The sequence below is a fragment of the Anser brachyrhynchus genome (genome assembly GCF_964034855.1).
Source record: "Anser brachyrhynchus genome assembly, chromosome: 1".
NCBI lineage: Eukaryota > Metazoa > Chordata > Aves > Anseriformes > Anatidae > Anser > Anser brachyrhynchus.
Window position 1 is genome coordinate 121,082,023 of NC_137694.1, and position 27,054 is coordinate 121,109,076.

Sequence of the window (27,054 nt, forward strand, 5' to 3'; positions counted from 1 at the left end):
CGTGCATGCCTGTGAGCCATGTTACAGAAGAGGCTGAGGTAGGAGGACATCCTGGGGCAAGGCTGGTCTCTTCTAACTTTAGACCTCTGTGGTGTAGACAGCTACACCTGACAAAGCTCCCTTTGGAGTCAACTGGAGGGAAGCGAGCCTTTTCAGGACACAATTCATCCCATCCTGATGTAGATACGCACATGTAAAGGTGATAAATACTCTGAGATTTTTAAAAGGCTGCCTTCTCCAAAGGCAGCTATTTTTTAAATGAGAGAATTGTGCCCTACAAGGGCCAGTTTCTTTCCAGCTGACACTCCAGAGAGCCTTCTGTGGCTTGTGGGAGCACACGCTTGGTCAGATGAATCCCATCATTTCTCTCCTGGGACCCGAAGGATGAGGAAACGTGAGGAAATATTTCTGCATGTTTGCAGAATCATAAACACATTCCTGTCATAAAGCAGTAACTAAAAATTGCATCAGGCTTGGAGGGAAAGGTAATGATGAAAGAAGGAACTGCATTCCATTCTCCAAAGGACAAAGAACAAAAAGCTTTTGAAAGAAGAAGAAAAATTGCCATAAATTCAGCTTTGTCAGATGAATGCAGTGTGATGCTGACCACACGGCTGCTTCTTTATAGCTTAGCCTTGACACCTGTAATGCAGTTTGTTTTGACATTAGAGTCTTAAGATCTATTTTTCTGTTGTTGCTTGTTTAGAAAACTGTTATTTGGCTCACTTAAATGCCAAAGGTAGATGCTACTCAATTTTCATTCTGAACAGTACTCTACATTTAGGGCTGTGTAAATGCTCAAGGTGATAATTGTTCAGAAATAAAGCTGTGTGGATCATTGTTATTACGTGTGGATGCCCAGGTCTCCGTCACAGCATTTTGCCAGCGATGGGAAACTGTCAATGCACCTACGTCTCCCAGGGGCATAACGAGGCAAAATACTCACTGCTGCCAGAAGAAACCCCTTGTGCAAACACAGTGGCACCGGCAATACAGCACTTCCATTGGCAGCAATTGTTTCCTCAGAGGGGTGGTGGTTCTGCTACAGCAGAAACACAGAAAGCTTTTTCAACGTAGCCATACCCACGGTAGGGATATTTTGTCAACAGAGTGCACTGGTTAGACATCTCGTGTACAGCTGGTACAAGAAGTGGCACCTATTGTACCTGGCCTTGATGTCTGCACATTTTATTTCTTCCAGCACAGGTTTTGACTGCTGATTTTGATGCGTTTGTTCTGGGGCTGCTGGTCATGGGCTACTGAGCATATTGATGGCAACAAACACTCTCATTCAGAAAGTTGCGTCAAGAGTCACATTTCACCACAGATTACTAAATTTCCCTCATATTATTTTGTAAAATATTATACAATATATTCAAATTAGAATTATTCTTTAAGAATAAGATCTTATTCTTAAACAATCCTCCTTAACTTTGGGGTTAAGCTGAGGTTTAGTTTAAATGAGGGGGCACAAAATCATACTTACCTAGTTTCAGAAAAAGGCATGCACTCACTCTGCAATATTTTAAAAAGGCAGTAGGCATACACTCTGAAAGCTTGTTTCTCTTTGAAAAGAGTGTGTATTCCCTTGCCTCTGCTTCTACTTGGGAAGAGAAAACATGCAAAACAATGCTGTCATTTAAGCTGGGCTGCTAATATTTGATCCTCCAAGGGTTAAATAGTGTCACTGAACAGTTTCACTTCCTCTCTGTCAGAGACAGAACTACACTGTACGAAATAATTTGTTTATATTCCTTTCCCATTCCAGACAGAATTACAGAGCACATTAATATGACAAGTACTCTTGCATTCCTTTAGTACAGAGCAATTGAAAATTAATTTTTTGAGAGGTTTCTTTTTTTTTTTTCTTTGACTCTTCTCTAAATGGAAGAAGTGATACTCAGAAAATTTTGCATTAGATAAGTAATTGGTCTGGATACAAGCCTTTGCCCTGTAGAAGCATTTTCAAGTGTTTGGAGTGATAACCCGTGTCTCTAGAGACCAGCAATTCAGCAGATTGCTATGAGCCTGTCTGGGTAAATGCGATAGATGCCTAAGTTTGGGCATACATTTCATGGGAGAAAATTTAGGCTATTGTTAAATAACTACTTTGGATATTGTAAAGGCACGTGCTTTTATAGAAGAAGTTTCATGAAGTATATATGCCTGTTGGACCACAGATATACAACCACTAGAAGAAAAGCTCTCTGACAGCTCTCATCAGCAGCATGCGGGACCGTGTTGTGGACAGTTTGGTCTGTGTTGAACTGAAGCGTGTGGATGGGGCAGGGTGGGGAGAAGAGGGGAAATCAGGGCTGTAAAAGCTCATTCCAGACAACCTGCGGCTGTGCAGCAAGATGCTCAGCGCTCCTGCTCAGGCTGTGCGCTTTACTCGGTTGTGCAGGAAACAGTGACCAGGTAGGTAAAGAGCTACAAAAACTTTTTTGAAGTCACAGGATTGGAAGCAGGACACAAAAGTCAGGGGAAAGATATGTGGAGGGAAAACAGACAGTAGGGGAAAGGGAGCAGGAAGAAGAATTTCTACTGGCCTAAGCTCCCTGTCCTCTGCAGCCTTCTTTGTGCAGCCTCGCCTTGCTCTGGGGACAGCTGCACAAGCCATCATTTGAGGCAGGTCCTTTGCCTGACCCTTTTGTATTCTCTGCTACCTAACTTCCTCCAGCTGAAATAAACAGGAAACGTGCCTGCAAGGACTACATGACTGTCTGTCTGTATTTAAATGGTGCAGGTGATGATCCAGCGGAGAGAACGGCCTTGCCTCTTGACTCCACCGCTCTGCTTCTGTGCCACGGTAGGTCATTTCCATTTTGTTATTTCAGTGCTGCTCCTCTCCCACGGTGTGCATTGTCTTCCTCCTGCCAGCCTTGCGGTGAAGCCGGCGCCTCCCCAGCCCGGGAGCACAGGCTGCCACCCAGGTTTTGCAAGCAGCAGGTTCAGAGGAAGGTGGGCAGTTCACGGTGTGGCTGGACTGGAGAAGGCTCCTCGGCCAGAACAGACATTGCACTGAAAAATTCCTGAAGTGGAGAAATACTTGAATGTTCCTAATTTCAAGGGAACTCCTGGTAGCGTTTGTGAGTCATCTGCCAAAGATTTATTATGCCTGTGTATTCAAATAAAGGCCGTGATATTTGCTTACCAGCAGGAGAGCATCGGTGTGTGGCAATGCCTTCTTTATCCATCCCTAGGATCTGGCCAAAGCAACATTTCCATACGCTGCATGAGAAGAAGTCCCTTGAGCTAAATTCTCTTGCAGACAACAACCCAAAGCTTTCTTCTGTAGTCTCCAATAATGCAGTTTCCTCATACTCACAGACATTTTCTCAACCAGTTGTGCTACCTTCTGCCATCGTGTGCATGACCTTGGCCTCCGAGCAGTGCAGGTGGAAATGGAGGCCCCGTCTTTCACCATAAACTCAGTACCTAGAGCCTGGGAGCACGCCTGCAGCTCAAGCACTGCTCAGGCGGCACAGAATAAAGCTGCTGGAGGAGAGAAAAGCTTGCCTAATGCTGAATGGGGAGTAAATAATAAAACCTGTGCCGCATGATGATTCAATGGAAGGCAGAAACCCTGAGAGCTTTTCCTGTGGAGGAAAAGCGGAAACATGAAAGAGTGGTGATTGACGCTCAGTGTGTGAAAGACATATAAACAAATCCCAGTTAAGTCTCTCTTCCAGGTGAATCACTGCCACCAGTATTAAAACGTCAAAAGATACTAATGTTCAAAATGATTGCTGAGACGGCAGTTCCTTCCTAAATCCCTGTTTTCGGTTGCTCTATATCTTACCTTTGGAAGTGAAATTTCTCCGTTAGCCTTGGCTTGGAAATGAAAACCTGGGGACTTTAGAAACTCAATTTTAAACAATGCTGCCCAAGATAAAATAGACTCCGTTGTTCTTCTGAAAAATGTTTGGCTGCCTGACATTTTCTAGCAAAGCTGCTGGCCTTATAGCTTTCAGTCTTATGATTTTGGCAGTTTGGGGAAAAAATGTGGAAGGAGAAATACTATATAGATAATAGGGATTAGGAAAATTGCTTTGTATTTGGCAAAAGTTTGATTTTTTTTTTATTCAGAAAAAGGGAATTACTGGTGATACAGATACTCTTAACGAGTTTTGAAATGACTCAGTTACAAATAATTACCTGGTTTTATTGAAAGTGTTATTTGGAAGCATCATGCAGCTCCTGTGTAGGCACAATAATACAAGTTTGGTATTCTGTGTGAGCGCGGCTCTGCTCAGATATGCCTACTGCAAAGCACAAAGCCCACGTAACCTGCAAACCTGTTACTTGCGTCTGGGTTTGTAGCACTAAAGCTGGAGGGAAAGCAAACAAGCAAGCCCCTTGTAAGCCATTGCTCCCTGCTCCACCGAACCCTATTACAGTGTCTTCAGTTAGCAGCGTGATCCTAACGGGGCGGCTGCGAGGGCTGACAGTGGTCCACTTACTGAAAGTGTTTAGAAATCACTGCTCTCGTGGCAGAGGTGCGTCCTCTAATGATGTTTTGAAAGAATCCATTTTATAAACAGCTAAGGACACGCTGTTAGGCAGCAGACCAGTTCTCCACCTAGCCAGTAACCTCTCTCTGGCTCCATTTCAGCAAAGTACTTAAGTGCATGCTTAACTTTAACCACCTGAACTGTCCCACTGGAGCCGCTGCAGTGACTCATGAACTAAAGTTAGGTCCCTGCTTGCATATCTTGCTGACTGCGGGTTTCTGCAGCATCTACTACCAGATGTTTCAGAGGGGAAATGAAAGAAACTCTGTAGTGGACAGTTAAGGGAGTACTTTGCTAACAGAGGAAACTTTGTATTGCTTCCAAATATCTGAAATGTGATCTAATGTAACTGCAGATATTTTGGTAGTCCAGACATAGGTTTAAACCATTTTTAGTCCGACTCGGGTCTTGATCTTTTACGTTTATTTCCCTGGTTTCTTCTGTAATGCTCCAGACTGTCTACATCAGGCTTTATCAACTTTGGGGTTTTGTCCCAATTTATTTATGCATTAGTATTCTTCATGCACTTACCATTAAATACAGAAATGCTGGGTAAGAATGTATAGTAAAAGAAATAAAAATGCTATGCTCAGTAGATGTGACCCTGTGTTGTGGAAAGGCTAGATAAAACGTGGTGAGATCTGTATACCTCCACTTTGGAATCCATACACTGTTTTTCTTTTCATTTTTCCTCTCCAAAGTACTCATATTTCATTTGGGTTGTATCCTCTGACAGCTCCTTAATGGCACAGAGCAAAATCTATGCGCAACTAGCACAGTGCCGGGATAGTGCTAACAGGAGACTTTAGCCTGAAAATCTCACAACAATTTTCTATGCCATAAGCAGCGCACATTACAATAAGGCCTTTCATTGCGATTACACAACCCCACACAATGCCCCACACTAGTCAGCCGCTGCAGTCGGAGCATCGTTTTAAAGGCAGCCCTTCCCACAAATCAACACAGATGCAGGATGCCTCCGATGCGCACTGAACGAGGAAAACCTTGCTTACTAGGACCTCCTGCCTGGCGTAGAAGTGCTGTTTATTTGCCTGGTTCTGGGTTATGTGGAGTTTCAGAGAAAGGCATTTTCTTGTCATGTGGAAGCTTCTGTCATAAGCTGACTTGTGGCAGGCCAACACAATCTCGGAGAAAAAGTGAAAGACTTATGAAGGGAATCACTTTCTCTTCGAACACAGCTTGTTCTGAAGGCTGTTGCTTCGTTCCCCAGCTGACAGCAATAGGATAAAACTGGCCAACTCCCGCCTTCATCACCGGGGGGATTTATCCCAGTGCCTTCCAAAACCACCCTGCACTATTCACACAGGGGTGAGCACCCCAGATCCCAGCCGAGTCACCTCCACATACCGGGTCAAACCGTCCCTGCTGCTGTCCAGCTGGTGGCAATTCCTGCAGAGAGGCCAAGCGCTGCCTGTGTCTAACACCAGCCCTGCAGGCAGGTTTGCCCCAGCACAGGCCAGAAGGGTACCAAGGAGGAAGCGCTGTGCTGCTAACACAGGGCCAGAAGGGCCCTGAAGGGGAATGGAGGGCTGCAGGCCCTTTCTGGGAGCGCCAATACCTTTTGAACAGCACTGGAGAAATCATAAACCAGGGGCTGTGCTCAAAATATGCTCTAATTTCCTTCTGTATGAATTCTGGCTTTCCTTAACCTCTATGGAGGCTCAGAAATTGCCCATGAAATCTCCATATTAGCTCACAAGATGGCACAGCACTGATTTCTGGTCTGAAACAGCAAATAAAAGTGATGGTGAATATGTACCTTATTCTTGACTAGTTACTTTCATCCTCCATGACAGACCTCTCTCGCTGGCATTAGAAGAGAAACAAAGGCTTATTGTTGCTGTGAAGTACTGGGGTTACTGCTAGTTTCCATCTAGAAAAGCCCACACCAGAGAAAGATAGCAGTGGATGAAACATTGACTGGTATTTTGGAAAACTATTCCACTGCTGCTAGAGCAGAGGAGCCAGGAAAGGAATAAATAGCTACAGTTCTTCAGCCTAACCAGGTAGCCCCAATTGCCTAAAAGAGTCCTTAGGGTGTCTTTTTTTTTTTTTTCTTTGTTACTCAACTTGCAGTCTGTTTACATGCCCGTACGATATGCACAGCCACCATCGGTGTTGCTCCATGAGTCTGGAATATAATTCAGAGCAAAACCAAAATATTCACCTGGACAAGGGCGTTGAAGAAGGTCATCTGCCGTGCTGTGTGAATACGCAGATCCTCCTTTGGAAAGTTACTGTCTTTCTTACCCTCATGCCAGAACCTTTTCTCTGGTGGAGAAGGAGGTTTTGTGTGTTAGGTAGTTCCTCTCTTTCGTGGCTTTCAAGCTCTGTTTGAGCGAGGAGCCGGCCCTCTGGGGAATTTTCACCCCACACTGGGCAGCTAGGGCTCGGGCCGGCTGCTCTTGCACAACAGCTTCACGGCCTGGGCCAGCGGGGTGGCGGCAGCAGTTATTGAGCAATCACTCCTCTGGGATCTTTGCAGTCTGCGGTCACCCTCCTGCACAGGTAGGTCAATAGCAGTGAGAGCTTTATCAAGCAATAGTCCTCATTTCATCTCTATACAGAGCAATAACACCATTTCAGGGCACAATTTAAAATGTATTTGCTTGCATTTGGGACTGCCTTAGCTTCCAGCCCACTGAAGTGGCTACGTGACGTGCACAGCCACCCTCATGTTGCTCGTACTGAACCAGCAGCCTCTCGCACTACCATGAATGAGGAAGAAGGAAACGGAAAGGACACAAAATCCCTTCAGTTCCTTGTGCAAAGAACAGTTGTAGTCTCACTCCTGGCACCAAAGACTGTGTCTGTGAGTCTGCCCCGATGGGGCACCTGTCCATTAGGGTTTGTTGTCTATTACAGCAGGAGACTCCTGACTCTGATCTGTCTCACTGCTTGGTGAGAAGCAAGAACGTCTTCATACAGAAAAATTGCAGCTTTCTAAATAATGCTAGAGTTTCTATTTCGGATTGTGTCCTAAACGTTGCCTCTGCCCCATACCAGGTCCTGATGCCAGCTGGGTCCTTGGCACGGAGGTCTTCAGGCATTTCCCCATCCCTGGTAGCTCCATGCCTGGGGAGTAGATGGTACCAGAGAGAGACCTCCCCTTTACAGAGACCTCCTCTTTATTTCAACTCAACTGAAGTGAAAACTGCAAACGGCTTTGTCCCTCTAGGGAGTTCATCTAACATTTGCCTACTGTGGTTTGACTGACAAACGAAAACGTTTCAAGTGGCCCCTCACCTGTAAGGAGAGTCGGAAGAGTGATGAACAGAGCTTGGGCTGCACTTGGCCCCTGAAGTCCTGCTCAGTGAGTGTGGGACACATCTTTCAAAACATAAAAGGTGATTTCTGTGTCTGGATGGCAAGTACTTGACTTGCTGGTAGGCTTACGCACAATAGCTTCTTGCAAGAAGCTTTGCTCCTGTTTTCAGGCTCACTTTGTTTGTTTTGAATATTAATGTGTAAATATATGGGTGAATTATTTCATATTTTTTGGAGAAGAAAAATTGTTTTTATAAGTGCATGAATGCATGTAACAAACTGGTATATTAAAAATAGCAACATGAAGAGAGCTCTTATCCACATAAAGAAACTACACTGCAAACAGGCTTTATTGAAAAAGTGCCTTGCAATGCTCACTTCATTCTTGTAAACAGTTTGTCATTTCAAATGTGGACTGCAAAAATTACGCACAACGGTTCAGCTCAGGAATCTGCTGGCTGTTTTTCTGAATCACTGTTGTTAATATAGGGACTGTGGGCGTCTAAAAAGGGTTCTATATATAATTCTGAAGAGCCATCTCATTCAGTTGCTGCAACTTACTTTACCAGCTTCTCCTGATTCATTTTTTTTCTGAATGCTGAGCATTTTAAGAGTACAGACTGAGCAAAAACGCTCTATATAGATCATTATAGTTTGCAGCTCCATGACTTCCCAAGAGGTTATTATATCTGAGGCACTGAGAAACAACTCTCACTGAGTAAGAAGTTATTCCATAGTGCAGTATTATTCAAGCAATTAGAAATCATACTGTGTACAAAATACTGGATCTCTGGGAAGCAATTTCTGGTGTTGCATTATGCCTACTTAAGTGTGTAGCTATGGCAAAAGAAGTGTTACATTAACAATACAACCATTTTTAGACTAAAAGACTAAGAAACTCATAAAAACAACAGTATACTGTAACCGTAAAGCACCTTTCCATTGGCTTTAGTCATCTCAGTTCTCCATTTCAGAATCTCCTGCCTTAATTTCCCTGTCATTCACAAACTCTCCAAAGTCAAGGACAGTGGGGTGTATTTCTTTTAAATCTATCACAGCAATTATTTTGTATCGTGGAGAAGTCCCTGTGAAGCAAGAGGTAACACGTACTTTGCTTCCACAGCATTCCTGACTCTAAGTGCTCCAAAATGCCCGAAAGCTGGTCCTGAATTTTTCTTGGCTAGTGCAACAGACTGCCATAAAACTAAGCACAGTGTTTCTACATATTTCCTTCTGTAGACCTGCAGTCAGCCTTTTTCTTTAGAAAATTAGTTAGTATCAGCATATTAACTTGAAGCATCACTTTAAACCCACCTTTGCAAATTGTATAGACAGGGGTTAAGAGATCCAAAGCTTAACAATTACCCAGCTCTTAGGGTGAGCCTTGTTTATAGGCAGAAGCAGAAATAGACTAATTTCCTTGCAAAGAGAATTAGGATACTTTTATTGATATTGGCTTCATTCAATTACCTCCCAGGTACTTTACAGTGACATTAATGAAAAAAGTCTCGTGACATGCCTGTGAGGTCTGGAGGTCCAAAAGCATGATTATTACCTTTTTTAAATTCACACAGTCAGTGTCTGATATGAAGACAGAAGAGTTCCTATCTTGAATGATCCTGGGATGCATCTGCTTAACAAGAAAATGTTTTGTATGAAGAAGCAAGACATTCACCATGGTCCACAGTTTAAATACCATGCTCTGCTGCATGGGCTGGACACACGCACACATCCCCCTACGCCGTCTTAAGGCACAGAGAGCAGCATGGTGCTACAGCAGTGTTTCCTCAGAGGACAGGAGTGAGGACATGACTCTTTTTACTCAAGCCTCTGCCGTCGCTCGATACATCTGGCAGGCATTCTGTCACCGCAGCCTGAGGTCGGTGCTTCCCGCCCCACGCCTGCTGTGTCCTTCTTCCCTGGGGAGGCAGGAGACCAGCTACCAGTTAAGTCTGGGTGGTCTTTCCCCACGTCTATGCCCTACAGGTATTGCTGAGGGACAACAAAATCCCCAGCCGCACTCAAGTGGCCTGAGGAGAGCTGGTCAGTGGTGGACGGCTGAGGGACCAGAGGATGCAGCGCCGAAGGGCACGGTCCAGAGAGGGTCTGGTCAGGAATCCCAAGGTTTTGGGGATCAGTGCAAGTCACGCTCTGACCCCAGGCCTCCTCACTGTAAAAGCATCCATAAAAGCCCCAGTGGTGGTGGGGGGAAGGAAAGAGTGAGTGTGAGAGAGGCAGAAAAGCACAAGCACTTCTGTATGTAATGTCTACATTTCATAAGGCTTTCTGTTACCATAGCAATGAGCATGGTATAAATACCTCGACACATCTCCCTTGTGGCAGTGCATGCTGCTGCTCCTGTGCTGCAGGGCCAGTCTGTGTGCAGACATTTTGATGGGCTTGTTCAAACCCCCTCTGGTAAAACTGTGAATGGTTTTGTTCAATGGCAAAAGTGATTTTTATACTTCATTCCCCACGAGTTACTTTCTGGCCCCTCCAAATAAGCAAATGATATATATATATTTTTTTAAATAAAGACAAGACATTACATCCTCATTAATTTGTATTCAGGCTAAATAACCACTAGTAAGAGCTACACGCTAGTTGCTTTAGTTATATTGAAGTCGGACTCGGCACTAGCATTTCCAATAACAATTTAGTGCAATCAGAACTGCTAATGCTGCTGAATTCTGAGCTGTAAACGAGTTTTAACAGATTTAGGTTAACTAGTCACAGAGAAGTGTAGCCTTAAGCTAAGAGCAATAATTTAAAAGTGCCTATGTTTTGTAACACAGAAACCCTTCAATTGATTTTTCCAGGATGTGTGCGGTCTTGCATGATGCAGACAAAAATAGGTGGATTTTGTTTTAAAATATCAAGCATGATCCTTTGAATAGGAACTAAACACCTTATGTTAAAAGGCTCGCTGTTTTCTTCCTTATCCATGTGGCAGGTATGGTATCAGCTGTGATCAGACTTTCCAGGACATTTCTTTTCTATTCTCCTGCCTTTCAAGTATGGAATTGGAAATAAGAAAATGAAACAACAGAAAAAATATACATGTTCCGTTACATTACATCTGTGCAGGAAGACAAACTACCTCAGATGAGGAAAAAGCATGTCTTCATTTTGAAACAAAGGTTTGCTCGTACACTGAGGTAGCTAATTCAAACTACAATCCAAGTGAGGACAATGGATTTGGTATTCTCCACATGAATTAGCTGGGTAAGTTACATATAGGAATCCTACACAGGTTGACCCAGCCTGTTGTGTGGAAAACACAATAAAAATGTCAAATTGCCCGATTTTATCTTATGATGGTTAACAGAAGATCAGGACAAAATGAGCATGCGAGAAATGTGCCTTGAAATAAATCCATACTAGGATGATTTTCTTCCCGTGGTATTCCAGCCCCTGGTAACAAGACTGTAATATGGAAATAGATGGGGCTGGGAGCAGGAGGAGAGTCACGGAAAAGACAGGCAATACAATAAAAATCCCATCCTGTACCAATGCAGCATCACTTCTGACAAGTTGAAATTTTCCAGAACAGCACTTACTCTCCTCTTCTAAATGATACAGGAAGAGGTCAGTATAGCCCAAATGTTAGGGGGGAGCAAAAAAAAAAAAAAAAAGCTCTCCCAAGCCTAATTGGGATGTCTTTACAACTGATACCATGAAGAGTATTATTTTATTAATTCACATTCCTTGGCCTTTTAAAATGAGTCTGAATCCTGAGGCAAAAAAAAAAAAAAAAAAAAAGTTATTTCCTCTATCTCACCATTCTTCATTTCTTATGCAAACAACTAAAAGTAACAAGGCAGAGCAAGAGAGAGCACCACATGAGCCTGGAAAAGAGGAAAATCTGTGGTGAGCGAGAGTGAGTCAAGATGTATGTTTATCATACTGAGCATATTTGAAACACGGTTCTAACAGAATTGTACTGTAGCCGCATGCTAAAACTCAGTATCAGCTTGTACAACTCTTCACACTAAGTAATGTCCTTATCCTGCAATATCTTTTAATTGAAAACTCATCCAAGAACTAAGAAACTGAATGGAGCTTTCCTTGGAGTGAGTGCTCTATTTGAAAGTGAGGTGATTCATGCAGTGACTGGAGAAGGAAGGGGACATTGCATTAGTCGCCTCTGTTATACGACAAGCACCTTCCCCTAACTTGTAGCTAAACCAACTTTCATTTCCACCTGCTGCCGTTTAACCACAGCAGAGCACATAATCCACGGTATGTGGCTTATACTTGCCTCTTAACTGTGAAATAGATTATGGAGGCTATTCAGTGGGGTCAAACAACTTGGAAAAGGAACAGAAAATGCTTGTGCTGAAAAAACATTTCTCAGCTGTTGGTCTGATTTGGGTTGGAGACCTACCATCTCAGCTGAAAGCCAATGGAGATGCAAAAATACACGAATGAATTGCTTCATGATCACATTGTTTCTTCAGTCATTAACCACTGCATATCCAATAACAAATATCTCACTGAGTTAGAATCACAGAATCACAGAATTACAGAATTGTAGGGGTTGGAAGGGACCTCGAAAGATCATCGGGTCCAACCCCCCTGCCAAAGCGGGTTCCTTAGAGCAGGCTGCCCAGGTAGGCGTCCCGATGGGCCTTGAATATCTCCAGAGAAGGAGCCTCCACAGCCTCCCTGGGCAGCCTGTTCCAGTGCTCCGTCACCCTCACCGTGAAGAAGTTCTTGCGCATGTTGGTGCGGAACTTCCCGTGCTCCATCTTGTGGCCATTACCCCTTGTCCTGTCCCCACAAACCACAGAAAAGAGGTTGGCCAAATCCCTCTGTCTCCCACGCCTCAGGTATTTATACACATTGATGAGATCCCCTCTCAGTCTTTTCTCCAGTCTGAACAGACCCAGGTCTCTCAGCCTTTCTTTGTAGGGAAGATGCTCCAGGCCCCGTACCATCTTTGTGGCCCTCCGCTGGACTCTTTCCAGGACATCCCTGTCTTTTTTGTACCGGGGAGCCCAGAACTGGACACAGTACTCCAGGTGAGGCCTGACCAGGGCTGAGTAGAGGGGGAGATTCACCTCCCTTGACCTTCTGGCCATGCTCCTTTTAATGCACGCCAGGGTCCCACTGGCCCTCTTGGCCACCAGGGCACACCGCTGGCTCATGGCCAACCTGTCGTCCACCAGGACCCCCAGGTCCTTCTCCCCAGAGCTCCTCTCCAGCAGGTCGGCCCCAGCCTGTACTGATAGGTCCGGTTGTTCCTTCCCAGGTGCAGGACTCTACACTTGCTCTTATTAAACCTCATTTGGTTTCTTCCTGCCCAGCTCTCCAGCCAGTCCAGGTCTCACTGAATGGCAGCACAGCCTTCTGGCGTGTCAGCCACTCCTCCCAGCTTCGTGTCATCGGCGTACTTGCTGAGGGCAGACACTATTCCCTCATCAAGGTCGTCGATGAAGATGTTGAACAAGACCGGGCCCAGCACCGACCCCTGGGGAACACCGCTAGTCACAGGTCTCCAGCTGGACTCTGCGCCGCCGATCATCACCCTCTGAGCTCGGCCAGTTAGCCAGTTCCCAACCTACCTTACTGTCCAGTCCTCTATCCCACACTTCCTCAGCTTTGCAGCAGACATTGGCTATCCTCCTCCTAGACCTATACACTATCTTGCCCAGCACCCCTTTCACCAATAATGGTCAAAATCTGATGCCTAGAAAAGTTTATAAAAAGAGGGCAAGCGTATTCCTGATTTTCTTGTCTCTAGCAGTCTGCAGCTCAAGCATTTGCCTGTTCTTACATTCCTGGCACAGGTTTCCAAAACCACGAAAACACTCTTTTTACAGCAACACATATCTGCATGCAAACTGCAAGAATGACATTTGTCCATTGCTTTTGATCTGCATGAATTTCTACACACTCTCTTGAAGACCAGAGCCCACTTTGGCCAGAGAAGGTGAATGCTTTTCTTTAAGTTCAAGAGTTCAAGGAGTACTCCTAAGAGACTTAGAGCGAGGGGACTGTCTCTAGCCATTTGTTCAACAGCAGAGAAAGGACTGTCCCTAGCAGCTGACACCACTCTTTCCATGAATCAAGTGCATGCGTGTATACATTGATAATGGCCCCATAATCCCAGGTGGTGCTCATTACATTTAGGCATAACCCACCAGAATGAAATAAAGTTTGTTTGCAAACTGGGAAATGCTAGCCAAAGACACAGAGAAAAAAATATATATATTTAAAAAAAATCTAAAGCCAGTGCTACTCTTAGGCAAGTACTACGATTTTAAAAGTGTAGATTTGTTGAATGATAAAAATACTAAGAATGAGTTGAAGTTCTTTTAACATCTTGCTGCAGGCAGGATGTACTCCATTGTCACACACTCTTATGTGCCAATATTGTGGGCATAAAACCCAGGATGTCCCAGATGAGGTCCTGTGTTAGCATGGAAGTTGTACAAAGCTAGGCTTTCCATGCTTTCGTGCTTCTATCAGATATGGAATGTAACACTGGAATGTGTTAAAGAGGGTTTGTAAACAGCAAGAAGAGGAAAGAAATGCAAGTCCTTCCTTTTCTTCATTTGATTTCAGGACTGTGGGTGAGTTGGCCATGCCATGCCACAGTCTCTCCAGTGAGTAAAGGCATTTTTTCCTTTGCTATTATTAGTTTATGCATCCAAGAGGTGATATCCACGTGACTACTTTGCATTCACCAGGCACCTTTGACAGTTTTGCCTGCAGTCTCTCCACCAGCACTTGAGAGTGTCCTGTAACCTCAGACTGAACAGATGACGGCTGGTTACTGCACTGAGTCTTGCCCACAGGAAGGTTATGGCAGCCTAGGACTGTACTCCTACAGGTAGATAAGCATGTTCAGAATAAGTGTTTTTGGTGATCTGGGGACCAGGACACCCAGCAGCAAATCTGCAGCAAACTGGGACTATACCCATGGGGATTAATAAGGGAAACATTTTGCTTAATATCAAGGAATTTTACTGAACAGAGGAAGGAGAAGACATATTTTTGCAAGATACTAAAACCTTAAGAAAATAGGAGGGAACCTTCTGCTGCAGGATCCATAAAAATATACCCCACAATCCAGGTAAACGTGGTATGGTTCTCTGCTTACTGTGCTGTTACATCCCAGGGTACTTACTTTAAAGGCACCAATGTGAGCGCAGACATGGATGAGTGTGACAGACCTCAGGAGGGTGAGAATGGAGTTTCTTTTATTCTGACCGTCCTTTAATGAATGAAAAATGAAAATTCAGAGACTTGCTGTATGGTACTGATCTCAACATTTGGCACCTGGGACTGACTCTGCAGGCCTAGTAGGTGCAGATTTCCCTTGACTCCTCTGCATGATCTGCATGCACAGGGAGTGCAGCATCCAGCCCGAGGTGGTGCTGTGCTGCTGCTTCCCAGGGATATTACCTCAGGAGAGACAAAGGGAGAAACAAAACAAAAATCCAACTGGGCAGCTGAAGCACTGGCTTATCAAGTTAAAATTTGAAATAGATTACAGCAATGCCTGACTACCAGACTACTGCATTTTCTACATATTTATGCAGATAATGCAAATAATTGCAGCTATAAACAATTTCTTCAAAGAAAAGACTATGGAGTGGAGTGACAGGACAGGATACTGTTTGGCTTATGTTAGGCATATTAAGTGAATCTTAGCTGGTGTTGGTAAGTCTTTCAATCCATGCACACATACACACACACAAAAAGGGAAAAAATGCCTTAAAGGAAATAAGCATAGCAGGAAAAAGAAAATCTGTATTCAGGATGGTACTCTGGGTACTGGATTGCAGCACTGATGGAAAGAATGCAGGTGAAAGGAAGCACGTACTATTCTGTATTGCTGTTCTGATTATCAGGCAAGGTAGCTAAGGCAGTTTGAATTATTTAAATTCAAAAAGGCCTGCAAGTAAATGTTATCTCTGCACCTTTTAATTGCCTCGGTTTTGTTTTAATTTTGTTTAGATTCAAGAATTGAGAAACACAGGAAGCTGGCAATGATATACTTGGACAAAAGTGCTGAGCAGTTACCTCATTTGTTTCCCATCGAGGCTGTATTAAGTGCAATGAAGGGACGATAATCCTTACCCGAAGGAGCAGAGGGCACTGATAGAGTGGGTTGCTCACTCCACTTGTTTTGTTCTAGGTAGATAAGGCAGTATTTTCAAAAGCGTACAAGTGCAGTCCTGGTTGAGAAGTCATGTGTCTGAGTTAGCTCCGTGTTGTGCCAGCCCCTGCTGAGAGGCAGTGCCACGTTAGCACAGCTGTACAGTCCAAAAGGACTGGAGCTGGGTAGTAAGCCTTCTTTTCAGAGTTTTTAAATGTCATACAAATATATGTATATATGTTTAGATATCTACACATACAAGTGCATACTTGGTAGATTTATAAAAGTGCTTACATAGTTAGGCAACTACTCTTAAATCATTGTGATCCTTAAGTAATTAAATCCTTCTAGAAACCCTGCTAAGCATGTGCTTGGTCTTTGACCTCAATATTCTGCAAGATCTGGCCCACTGACTCTCAGTGAGGCCTTAAGTACTTGTATGGCTCAATCCTCTCTGAAAATGGGATGTGGGGTTCTGTGTCATGTAGATGTTTTATTTCTTTTGTTGGCCACCTGGAAAAGAGTTCAAATAGAAGATAACATGCATGATCTCTAAGAGAGCAGCATTTTTACTGCTGCCCACTTTACCCTATGGCCAAGACTTGCTTCCTCTTCCATTGTTTCAAGACATTATGCTGTGAAAAATGACAGAAAATGTCCAAGACAAGAAAGGATACAGAAAGCTGGTGGCATTTCACTCGGCAGTGACATTTCCAAGACATTCTGGGGTCTCGTAGATTCACGTTAACGAGGCCCTGGTGTGACTGCCCAAATTCCCTTTTAATTTTCTCCTTCTTCCTGTGTTAATACAGGTAACCTTGAGCTTACACACACATCTGCAACAAGTCCTAGGCTCGGTCACTGGACTGGCTGTCAATAACAGCCAGGCCTGCTTGGTATGTTAACAGCGCCACGCAGATGAATAAAGTGCTGATTAAGAACAATCACTGTAGAGCAATCTGTAGAGACTGTGCTACCTGTGACTGATAGGCAGACCATGCCCCTTTCTTACTATCTGAGGGATTTTGACTTGACCAGAGTATTTATGAATCCCATGCTTTATTATTCTCTGCTCCTGCATATAGAATTGCCAAGTCTAAAGTGAAAATGGATTCAGAACATCACATCTTCTCAAAAGCACAGCCTGCAACAAACGATGCTTCATCCTTTATGTCCTATTATCTTCTCTGCTGCCGCCCTGAATGCTTTGAGAAAATGAAAAATCGTATTTTCCTTTCCAATGCTTTCTAGGGGAGTGGGTAATCTACCTAAGGGCTGGTTGCACAGTGTATCATTTGGGTCTCCCACGACAGCTCCAAGGCACAGACGTAAAGAGTGCAGTTCAAGTCAGGCCAACAGCTGGACATTTTAGAAGGGATCAGAAACAGGCTACACTTGTTTTGAAGGGAAAATCAAGACTATTTTGTTAGCTCTAGCCCTATTATTTACCAATTGTGAGGGATACCTAGACTCCTGTGAAGAGTGTCAGAGAGCCACATGCTTAGAAAAGGTGAGAGGAAATTGTACTCATACAAAATATATAGATGTACACACACATCTTCAAGCATTCTTTAAAATGCTGCTCAGCCTACCAGGTACAATAATATAACCTTATACTGTGGAAATATCATACAAAGGCTTGAACTACTTCAGAAAAAAAAACAGAGGATCGCTGCAGTGTCAGTGTTACTAAATGCTTACTGCTGACAAGTAAAACGCTTTTTTTCCTATATTTATCCATTTAATAACACAATTGTCTTTCTGCAAACAGTTGAATTCCAGGTGTACATGCCCTGGCCTGAAGGGCACACCTGCTGGCATGTGTGGCTCTACAGCACAGAAAATCGGCACATTTCAGCTGTGGGGCAAGTTGTGGCACATCGGCAGGGTGCACTGCATCCCTCTGCACTGCAGCGCTCACCTCGTGATCATGCACCGAAAATGTCCCAGGGTTAGGTGGTGTGGCAAGGGGCCAGTGGCTCGGCTATTTGATGAACATAATGGCTGGTGTCTTCCACGGAGAGATCGTCTCTGAGAGGGCACAACTGATATCAACTCTGAAATGACACTTCCAGCCTTGCCCTTGCAAGAGAGAAGTTTCTCTGGAGTTGCTTAGCTGCTTTATCTGAAGGCCAACGATTCAGTTGCACAGGCCACTGACGGCCCATTGGTTATTTTAAAAGGCTCCATGAAAGGTTTTTTCTATAAAAAGTGAACCTATGTCACTCAGTTGAGATACCTTACAGGGGGGAAATCCTTAGGGAACTGCAAACTAAAAAAAGACTGAAAACCACAGGTTTAGGCTGCTGCCCTCTTCTTCCTTCCTTGAAGCCTCTACTGACAAGGTATGGAAATGCTTTCAATTACCACCAAAACTGACAGAAGATGAAGGCACTCAGCACCTTGCATGATCAGGTACTTAATGTCCTTACCCTTCCTGGGGCTTTGCTGCTGACAGCAAATGAGCTGAAAGCTCCTGCTGCTCCCACCAGCCTGGTTCTCTGTGTCATCCACCTACACACACTCACACATTCATTCTCTCCCTCATAATTTATTCATTCAATTTATTTATTTATGTAGGTCACTTTCAATAGTAGTTTTTACAAATAATGGCAGAAGTGGAAAGAGCAAGAGAAAAACAAAGTTAGGGAGTGAGTTGGTGGCATGCAGGGAGTGGCAGGGGAAACTCCGCTGGTGGAAGCAAGCTGTATCATGGAAGATTGCTCCTGATTTTCTCCTCAGACAGAGCCTAAGCAAATGCCAAGTAACATCAGCTTCACAAACCTTCTTGCCTGAGATAAAACCTCACATAGCTGATTTACCTGGTGCTTCTGTAGTTGTTCTACTGTCTGGACGTACATGGTCTTTCTGATTGTAGTTGGGGCCTTTATGGACTGCCTTTTAGAGATCTAAACTAGAGACCGTTAGTTTGGTTTTCTGGGCATGCAGACATTAACTGTATTTTAAATCTTTAATTCACAGTGATCCTTGCAGTAAAGAACAGGCATATTTACATTGCCTAACCTATCTATCCAAATTGGGCTACTTCCTTTTTAACCATCCCTTAAAGGACAAGGAGTAATGTGTTTAAACTAAAAAAAGATAGATTTAGATGAGATATAAGGAATAAATTCTTTACTCAGAGGGTGGTGAGGCACTGCCACAGGCTGCCCAGAGAAGCTGTGGATGCCCCATCCCTGGAAGTGCTCAAGGCCAGGCTGGATGGGGCCTTGGGCAACCTGGTCTGGTGGGAGGTGTCCCTGCCCATGGCAGGGGGGTTGGAACTAGATGATCTTCAAAGTCCCTTCCAACCCAAACCATTTTGTGATTCTATCAAATTAGCTTCCTAACGATGCGATTAAACAAAGTAAATTTGGCTGATCTTAAGGCTTTTTATCACAGAAAGAAGCAACCCTGTTCTTTCATCTTGCTTTTTCCTGTCTTTTTCCCTCTTCCTTCTCCTAATTGCACTCGTGTTCCTCACCAACACTTCCTTGTAGCATGTTTTACACCCACCTAACCCTTCACTGAAGTGGCAGAAAATAAATCCAGAGAATTTAAAAGGGGACAGTTTTCTGCTGGGTTAATAAGAGGAATCAGCTCAGTGAATATGAACATCAGCCCAAGGGTAATTCAGGATCACGTAGGAGGGACCGTGAAGAGCAAGGAGGACTGACCCTTTTCGCAATAAAAAGTGGCCAGAACAGCTCAGTTTGTCTCTGCTAATGGGAGTATAATCTAGATGCCTAGAAACAGAGGAACTGTTTCTCACTGTTCTGGCTATGCAGTAATGATTTTTTTTTCCTTTCTTTCCCTTCTATACTTCTCTGTCATGTTCTACTAGAATTTGGAGCATGAGAGCGCTGTAGAGTCCCCCTTCAAGCACAGCACCTCTAGACCTCTAGGATAATCTGCCTCTAGGGATGTTAGGCCAAATATGTGAAGCACTGAAAAGCATTATCAAATACGACCTACCCTGTTTTGGAGGACTGCAAAAGTGGAGCTAAAAGCAGCACGGTACTCTAAATGTGAAAGTGATTCCTCTCTGAAACAAAACTGTAGGTAAAATCTTGGCTGTTCCATCTTTTGGTATCTTCAGACCAAGACAGGACACTTTCTTCAAGACACATCGTGTCAAAGACAAGGTACTTGAACATGTGAGGCTCAGCAATAGGGTTAGTATAGAAGTTCAGAGGAGATAATCTTATACTCTGTAAATCCGTGAAATAAAGATTACACAAAGATATAAAAAGCAAGACCTTTTGGGTATTGAGCACATTGACCATTGTTCTTTCAAAACAAAGAGGACTTCTCCCTACTCCCTTCACCTTTGATTATTAGTTTGGCCCTGCTGAATCCATCTTCCTTCCTTTTATCAATGGACACAAACACAGAACCATCAATCCCAGAAACTAAACTCTCTCTGTTCAGAAGAGTAATTTCTGAATGTACATGTGTCATCTCACAGCATTCTCCTAGCAACGTACTGGAAATGCTTTTGTCATTTCTGCTTCTCATATGACAGGGAGAAATTATGTGCTCTGCCACAGTCCCTCATGCTCAAGCTCTGATGGAAGCACACATCCAGAGGATGTGTGCCTGCTTCATGGGTTAAGCAGAAATATATTTATTTCCTATTTTCATGGTAACTTTTTACACTCAGAATGCATGCAGACACACATTCTGAACTACAGATATTGAAGAGGTAAGTGCTTGCCCTAACAATAGGTTCAATACAAAGCACCTTTTTGTAAGACTCCTTAAACCAGAGTTCTTCAGTGGCCTAATCAGTATCCTAGTTAGCTCTCATTCCCATCAGCCTTGACAAGTTATGGATCACAGGTCTTCAGCCTCATTTTAAAAGCTTTCTGACACAATGAGACTGGAGTCAGACGGAAGAAAGACCAAGTGGAGGGTTCTCTGCTTTGGGCAGTCAGTTGCTTCACGATAGTTTGTAAGCTCTGTATTTGAAAATGAAATGGTGTTCTGAAGGGAGGGCCAACAGACCAGACTACTGAATGAAATTGTTCTGGGATAGAAGACAGGCTTTCCTTCTTCACAGGGGGAGAGGGGACACAACAGCCCCCATCTGCATTGCTCTTTGCTACTTCCCCTGCACTTTCTGAAATTGTGATTTATGACTGTTATTATAGGAGAGAATAATGGCCCCAGTCAAGCTCAGCACTTCCTGCTGCTATGTACTGTGTACACACACGCTTCCACTACCTGTGTCTGTGTGGCTGTACAGTAGCAGTATTCACATCAGCTCATTTGGCCATCAAAATTAGATACAGTCAAGAGCATGTGAAGAATCTAAGTTCTCCCATACTCGAGCAGCCATGTAAAATACTTACAATTGATAAGCATTTGCATATTCATTCACTTGCCCTTTTGCCTCTCTTTCCAAGAGCTGGGTATACAATTACTAGCACAGTGATGTTGTAGGAATGAATTCCTCATATACTGAAATATTATGAAGAAATTAGCAATATAATACAAATATAAATTGTGAATCTCTTTAACAGACAAACTTTAGGGTAAAACGAAGGGACAACTCCAGACGAGGGCTGAGACAGTACTTCTGGGGGAAGTTTTGTGCTCTTGTCACATTTTAGACTGATACATGCTTCATGCACAGAGATCTGTTGCTCCTTTCTGATTGCACTAACTGCAGTTAAACTAGAATTTCTTTGCGCAGAGAAATGGGTCTGATCAGCTATTCTGCAGCAGATACTCTGCATTAGATCATCATGTGGTCTCTTTTCTTTCACCCTTTGGAAACAGATAAGCTGAACTGGAAGAGGACATTCTTCCTGTGGAATGAAGGGATCCATGCAAGGAAAGGTGCGGAATAACCATATTTTAAGTACGTATGTTCACTGATTTCCCAGCAGCTTTCCTATGTGCACAAAACTGTCCCTAGAAATGTTAGTTCTCTCTTTACATTCTACCAAACCAAAGGAAGAGGAATTGTTTTTTGTTTTGCATGTTTTCCTACACAAAAATTTCAGTGGGGCATTACTGTACCTTGTTCTCAATTTTAACATCTTGATATAGTGGTATTTTATGTACTGTACCTTTGACTATTGCTCTAGGAGACATTAGAGAGAGGACCTTTTTTGTACGTCTATAAGTAAATGCATTATAGATTCAGAAAAAAAAAAAAGTCATCAAAAAGACCCCTGCAGGTTTCTCTGTGCTCCTGAGTAGACTTAACACAAACGGTCTGATAAGTGCAGTTCATATACTGGTGCAGAGAACATGTTTCCAAAGGCCTGTTTCAGAGAACTATGATTAGATAATACGTAACAATGAGAAACCATGGCTTAGAGGACTTTTCCATTTCAGACCATTAGAGGCAGCCCAAAGCTAACGTACGTCCCCTGGCTGGGAGATAGTGGATCAAGATAAAACTACGCGCAGACAAAATAGGACTGTTTACACTTGATACAACTATGCACCAAGTTTCCATATGATCAAAAAAAAATAAGCTACATGATAGTAAATGAAGAAGCACTGCCTTCAAAAGACTCAAAGTGCATCCACTCAAATTGCTGTGATCAGGTACTTGTAGGGCTGCTTGCACTACAAATCTGGTCAAGGGAGCTAACCCTCTGGCAAAGAGCCCTAAATCTGTGAAGGTGACTTCACCCTCCTACAGTTTCAGATTGCAAGAGGTTCAAGTAGACAAAATGCTCATTGCTTTGCAGAGGATTAGACGTGGGCAAGCGGGAAAGGTAGGCCTTTACCAGTTCATCCTACTTTGCAACAAAATACCTTCGGCCAACTTAAAAATGCCATGGTATGGGGAAGGGAAGGAAAAATGGGCATTTTTAATGTCGTTTCTAAATTAATTTAGTGAAATCAGTATAACTTTGTGTGTGAGCTACACTTATTGTCAAAGCTAATTCTATATTAAAATGAGAAATAGAGCGGTGTCATCCACTACAAAGAAGATATGGTCTGAAAGTACTGCTGAATTGCATGATGGCTTCTAAAAATACCAGAATGCAATGGATTAAGTACAAGTGAGTTAATAAGGTGTTACACTGCATTCTGAAGGCTGCTTAAAATTAGCTGTGAATGTTCTTTTGCTTGTCCTAAATACACTGCAGAAAGACACCATTTTTTTCCATCTCTTTCAGTCTTACTTTGAGCTGTCACACTGAAAAGTCTGGCTTTGTAGGCACTAGAGGGAGAGAGATAGCTTTGCTATTGCTCTTCTTTCCAGTCATGCTCTCAAGCCTGAAGGAAACAATTTTAATGCGTGACGTACAGAGGTGCAGCTCAGTCATTTCCCCACATGATTTATTCAGTGTGTGGTACAGCGCCATTGTACAATGCTGTATTTTCTGTTGAGAAAGCATTTTCACAAGTACCCATTTGCAGGTTCAGATCATTTTCTAAAACACAAATAACAAAAGGACAGAAGGGGCTACAGCCTTCCTGGCTAAACCTCAACTTAAAATGAAATGCTGGGATACAGTGAGATTCTACCATATCTTCTGCATTCTGCACCTATGCAAAAAGGCAACAATTTTTAACATTTTGTAAGCTTGGACAGCACTACAACATGCCACTGGCTGTTGATTATCTTTGCAATCAGCAGGGCCGGGAACCTCCTTCTTCTAAGATAAATTGTAAGGTGCGTATGTGTTGGGATGTATGCAAACCTCAACACGTGGTCTGCGCCCCACAGAAATCTCTAAACAACTACTAGGCTGTGCGCTGCCCGATCCCACACAACATGCCACGTATCCCTCTGGCACAATAGGCAATAATTAGTTTAGTATAAGGAGTTTGTGTTTCCTGGAGAACTGGGATCCTTCCACAAAGGTGATTCCACCCTTAACCTACATTAACCTCCAAAACTGGCACTGACTGGAATTGTTTTCTAGGTGCTCCAGCGACCACTGAGAACAACCTGCTCCTCTTGTCCACAAGCAAAATATACCATAATCCTCCACAGGACGAGCGCTCCTGCACTGCTACAGGTGTAACATTCTGCCTTTTCACTGTGCTTTTCTTTCAGTTTTAACAGGCCCCACATTGAAGAGCACCTGGAGTTCACTAACAGTCCACCAAGTCTGCAGTCTCACAGCTAAACATGTAATCAGCTCTTCAGTCTCCGGAGTCAAACCCATCCTTGCAGCCCTTTTGTCAAAGCTGACATCTTGGAGGTTTTTTGACAGAAGTAAAGCCCAGATAAGTTTCTCCTAACTTCTATAAAAGTGCTAATTTATCCTTTCAGAAAAAGAAAAAAAAAAGGGAAGGGGAAGGGGAAGGGGAAGGGGAAGGGGAAGGGGAAGGGGAAGGGGAAGGGGAAGGGGAAGGGGAAGGGGAAGGGGAAGGGGAAGGGGAAGGGGAAGGGGAAGGGGAAGGGGAAGGGGAAGGGGAAGGGGAAGGGGAGGGGGAGGGGGAGGGGGAGGGGGAGGGCAGGGGGAAGGGCAGGGGGAAGGGCAGGGGAGGGGAGGGGAGGGGAGGGGAGGGGAGGGGAGGGGAGGGGAGGGGAGGGGAGGGGAGGGGAGGGGAGGGGAGGGGAGGGGAGGGGAGGGGAGGGGAGGGGAGGGGAGGGAAGGGAAGGGAAGGGAAGGGAAGGGAAGGGAAGGGAAGGGAAGGGAAGGGAAGGGAAGGGAAGGGAAGGGAAGGGAAGGGAAGGGAAGGGAAGGGAAGGGAAGGGAAGGGAAGGGAAGGGAAGGGAAGGGAAGGGAAGGGAAGGGAAGGGAAGGGAAGGGAAGGGAAGGGAAGGGAAGGGAAGGGAAGGGAAGGGAAGGGAAGGGAAGGGAAGGGAAGGGAAGGGAAGGGAAGGGAAGGGAAGGGAAGGGAAGGGAAGGGAAGGGAAGGGAAGGGAAGGGAAGGGAAGGGAAGGGAAGGGAAGGGAAGGGAAGGGAAGGGAAGGGAAGGGAAGGGAAGGGAAGGGAAGGGAAGGGAAGGGAAGGGAAGGGAAGGGAAGGGAAGGGAAGGGAAGGGAAGGGAAGGGAAGGGAAGGGAAGGGAAGGGAAGGGAAGGGAAGGGAAGGGAAGGGAAGGGAAGGGAAGGGAAGGGAAGGGAAGGGAAGGGAAGGGAAGGGAAGGGAAGGGAAGGAAGTCCATTCTAGAAGCTGTGCAAGAACCTTTTGGATAGCATCGTAGCCTAGAAATTCAGACAACTCCTTTCACCTCCAAAGTCTGTGTGGAGGATGGCAGCTTAGGAATAATTCTCTAAGCATGTCCTTACTTTCGAGTGAGTGTGAGGATCAGCATTTAAACAGTATCTGACCACAGCTGCAGATCTACAAAGCATTTGCAATTAAGTACGTTCTGATACCCACCCTTGTCTTAGAAGAGTGCAAGAGTTTGCACTGTCTGAATGTGTTAGCCAGCAGCAGTTAAATACAATCGAGCTGTCTATTTCTAAGTTTAGGACAGAATACCTCACAGCTGCAGTCCTTCTCCCACTGGGTATGACTAATCAGATCTACTTCCCGATAGTCTTTCCATCTCTTTAGGTGTTTGTGCACATAAATTCTTTTTGCCAAAAGTATGTGCACATAAATTCTTTTTGCCAAAAGTACTTTCATGTTGAAATAAGTGTTCACTTTGCATTTTTCCTTCACATGTTTATTTTTTCAAGCTCTGTGAGTAACACTCAGGAAGTGTTAGACAGGGAAGAATCGCAGATTATGGATGATATTGTCAACTTTTTCAAGGCAATGACTGAACAGTGCAATTCATCGCTTCACTGCCACGAGTTAGATCAGGGGTTCTTTCTCCTTTGTTAGCTTTTCAAAGATGAGGGGTCCAGAAAGGCTGTTACTGTTTTGCTTCCATTTCAGAATTACTTGTGGACAAAGCATTTTTACCCACAGAAAAATGCAGCTTGTATGGTTGAAATAGTAAATTGAGTTGTAATTAACTGAATTATAATAATAATGAAAATACACTCTTTTGAGGATAACAAGACCTTTAGCTAGCTTTAGTACCAGTCTGACAGAGCCAAACCAATCTAAAATTTACAGCGTACATCAACGTTGTCAGTAAAGAAGTCCAAAAAGAAGCTCAGACCAATAAGGCTATGTTCAGCATTTAAAAAATAATCCATTTTTGTGTTATTATAAGAAAGGGGACTTTTGTAAATTCAAATAAAATCAAAGATTCTATTTTATGACTTGGAGAATGTTTCTTTTCTTAAGTTGTTCACAACATATAACTAGAACTGTAGGGTACTTTACTACACACTGTACAAGAGATGCTCTATCTCACAGTGGCACACTGTTTTACAAAGCATGAATGACTGCCAGAGAACTTTCAAGCTGCTACTATATATTTTCTTCCATTCCATAAATAGTTGACAAACTCAATCATATGAACAAAGCAGATCAAAAAAGAGAAATAACTTATTATTTTAAAACTTTTTTTTTTCAAAAATTCATTCCCTCTGTAACCTTTTCAATAAAGAAAAAAAGCAGAGCACTTGTGCAGTAACCAGCTATGAACCCCCTTCCTGTAACACACACAAATACACTTTTGCAAAGTGTGATCTACTGTAGGTACAATAGCCCTGTACAGTCACAAACCAGTGATTTGACATGAAGTACTGAATTGTCAAAGAATAATGCAATCACTGATAAAAAACATAAGCCATAAAATCATTCATTTGTTCTTCCTTATTTTGTGATTACAAGGTCATCAATATTTTTCAATTAGACTTCTATCGAAACAGAAAAAATCTTACGTTCATGCAAGAGCTAAAATGGAAAAGGCTAAATATTTTTGGCTACTGGTTACGTGTTTAATGTATAATGATGCACGTTATCTCATTAGAATTTAAATACATACCTCAGCTTTTATTGAATGCAAGGCTGAAGCGTTGTAAGTTCATGATACGCAGCACTACAGATGCAAACTCACCCACAATATATCTGATTCTCTGATGTCTTCTGAAAAGGATGGAAGACACGAAACTTTTATTACTCATAATTCATATAGGCATTTGGATATAATATTGTGAAATGTCACATTTTATAAATCAAGTGATTAACAAAAAATCTTTGCACTATACAATATTTGTGTGCTATTCTTTTTTTTACTATTAAAAGAATGTTTAAATGTCAAGTCCAGGAGGACTGTGTGATTATCACACGCATGCTTAGATAGTTCTCTG

General features: G+C 43.5%; 2 long non-coding RNA genes across 6 annotated transcripts in view; one reads left to right on the forward strand and one right to left on the reverse strand.

Annotated features, from left to right (window-relative positions):
* Window positions 1-27,054, reverse strand: part of LOC308178752 — a 44,141-nt gene that overhangs the window by 16,859 nt on the left and 228 nt on the right. For 4 of the 5 annotated variants that reach the window (XR_013939944.1, XR_013939945.1, XR_013939946.1 and 1 more), the window contains exon 2: window positions 26,730-26,830. This is a non-coding gene — a long non-coding RNA (uncharacterized lncRNA). Of the gene's footprint in view, window positions 1-9,357; window positions 9,973-26,729; window positions 26,831-27,054 lie in introns of all 5 variants that reach the window. The other variant, XR_013939943.1, reaches the window with a different exon arrangement.
* On the forward strand, window positions 14-24,132 carry LOC308178765. The gene is made up of 3 exons (XR_013939956.1): window positions 14-2,809; window positions 21,697-21,756; window positions 23,945-24,132. It is a non-coding gene; the product is annotated as an uncharacterized lncRNA (long non-coding RNA).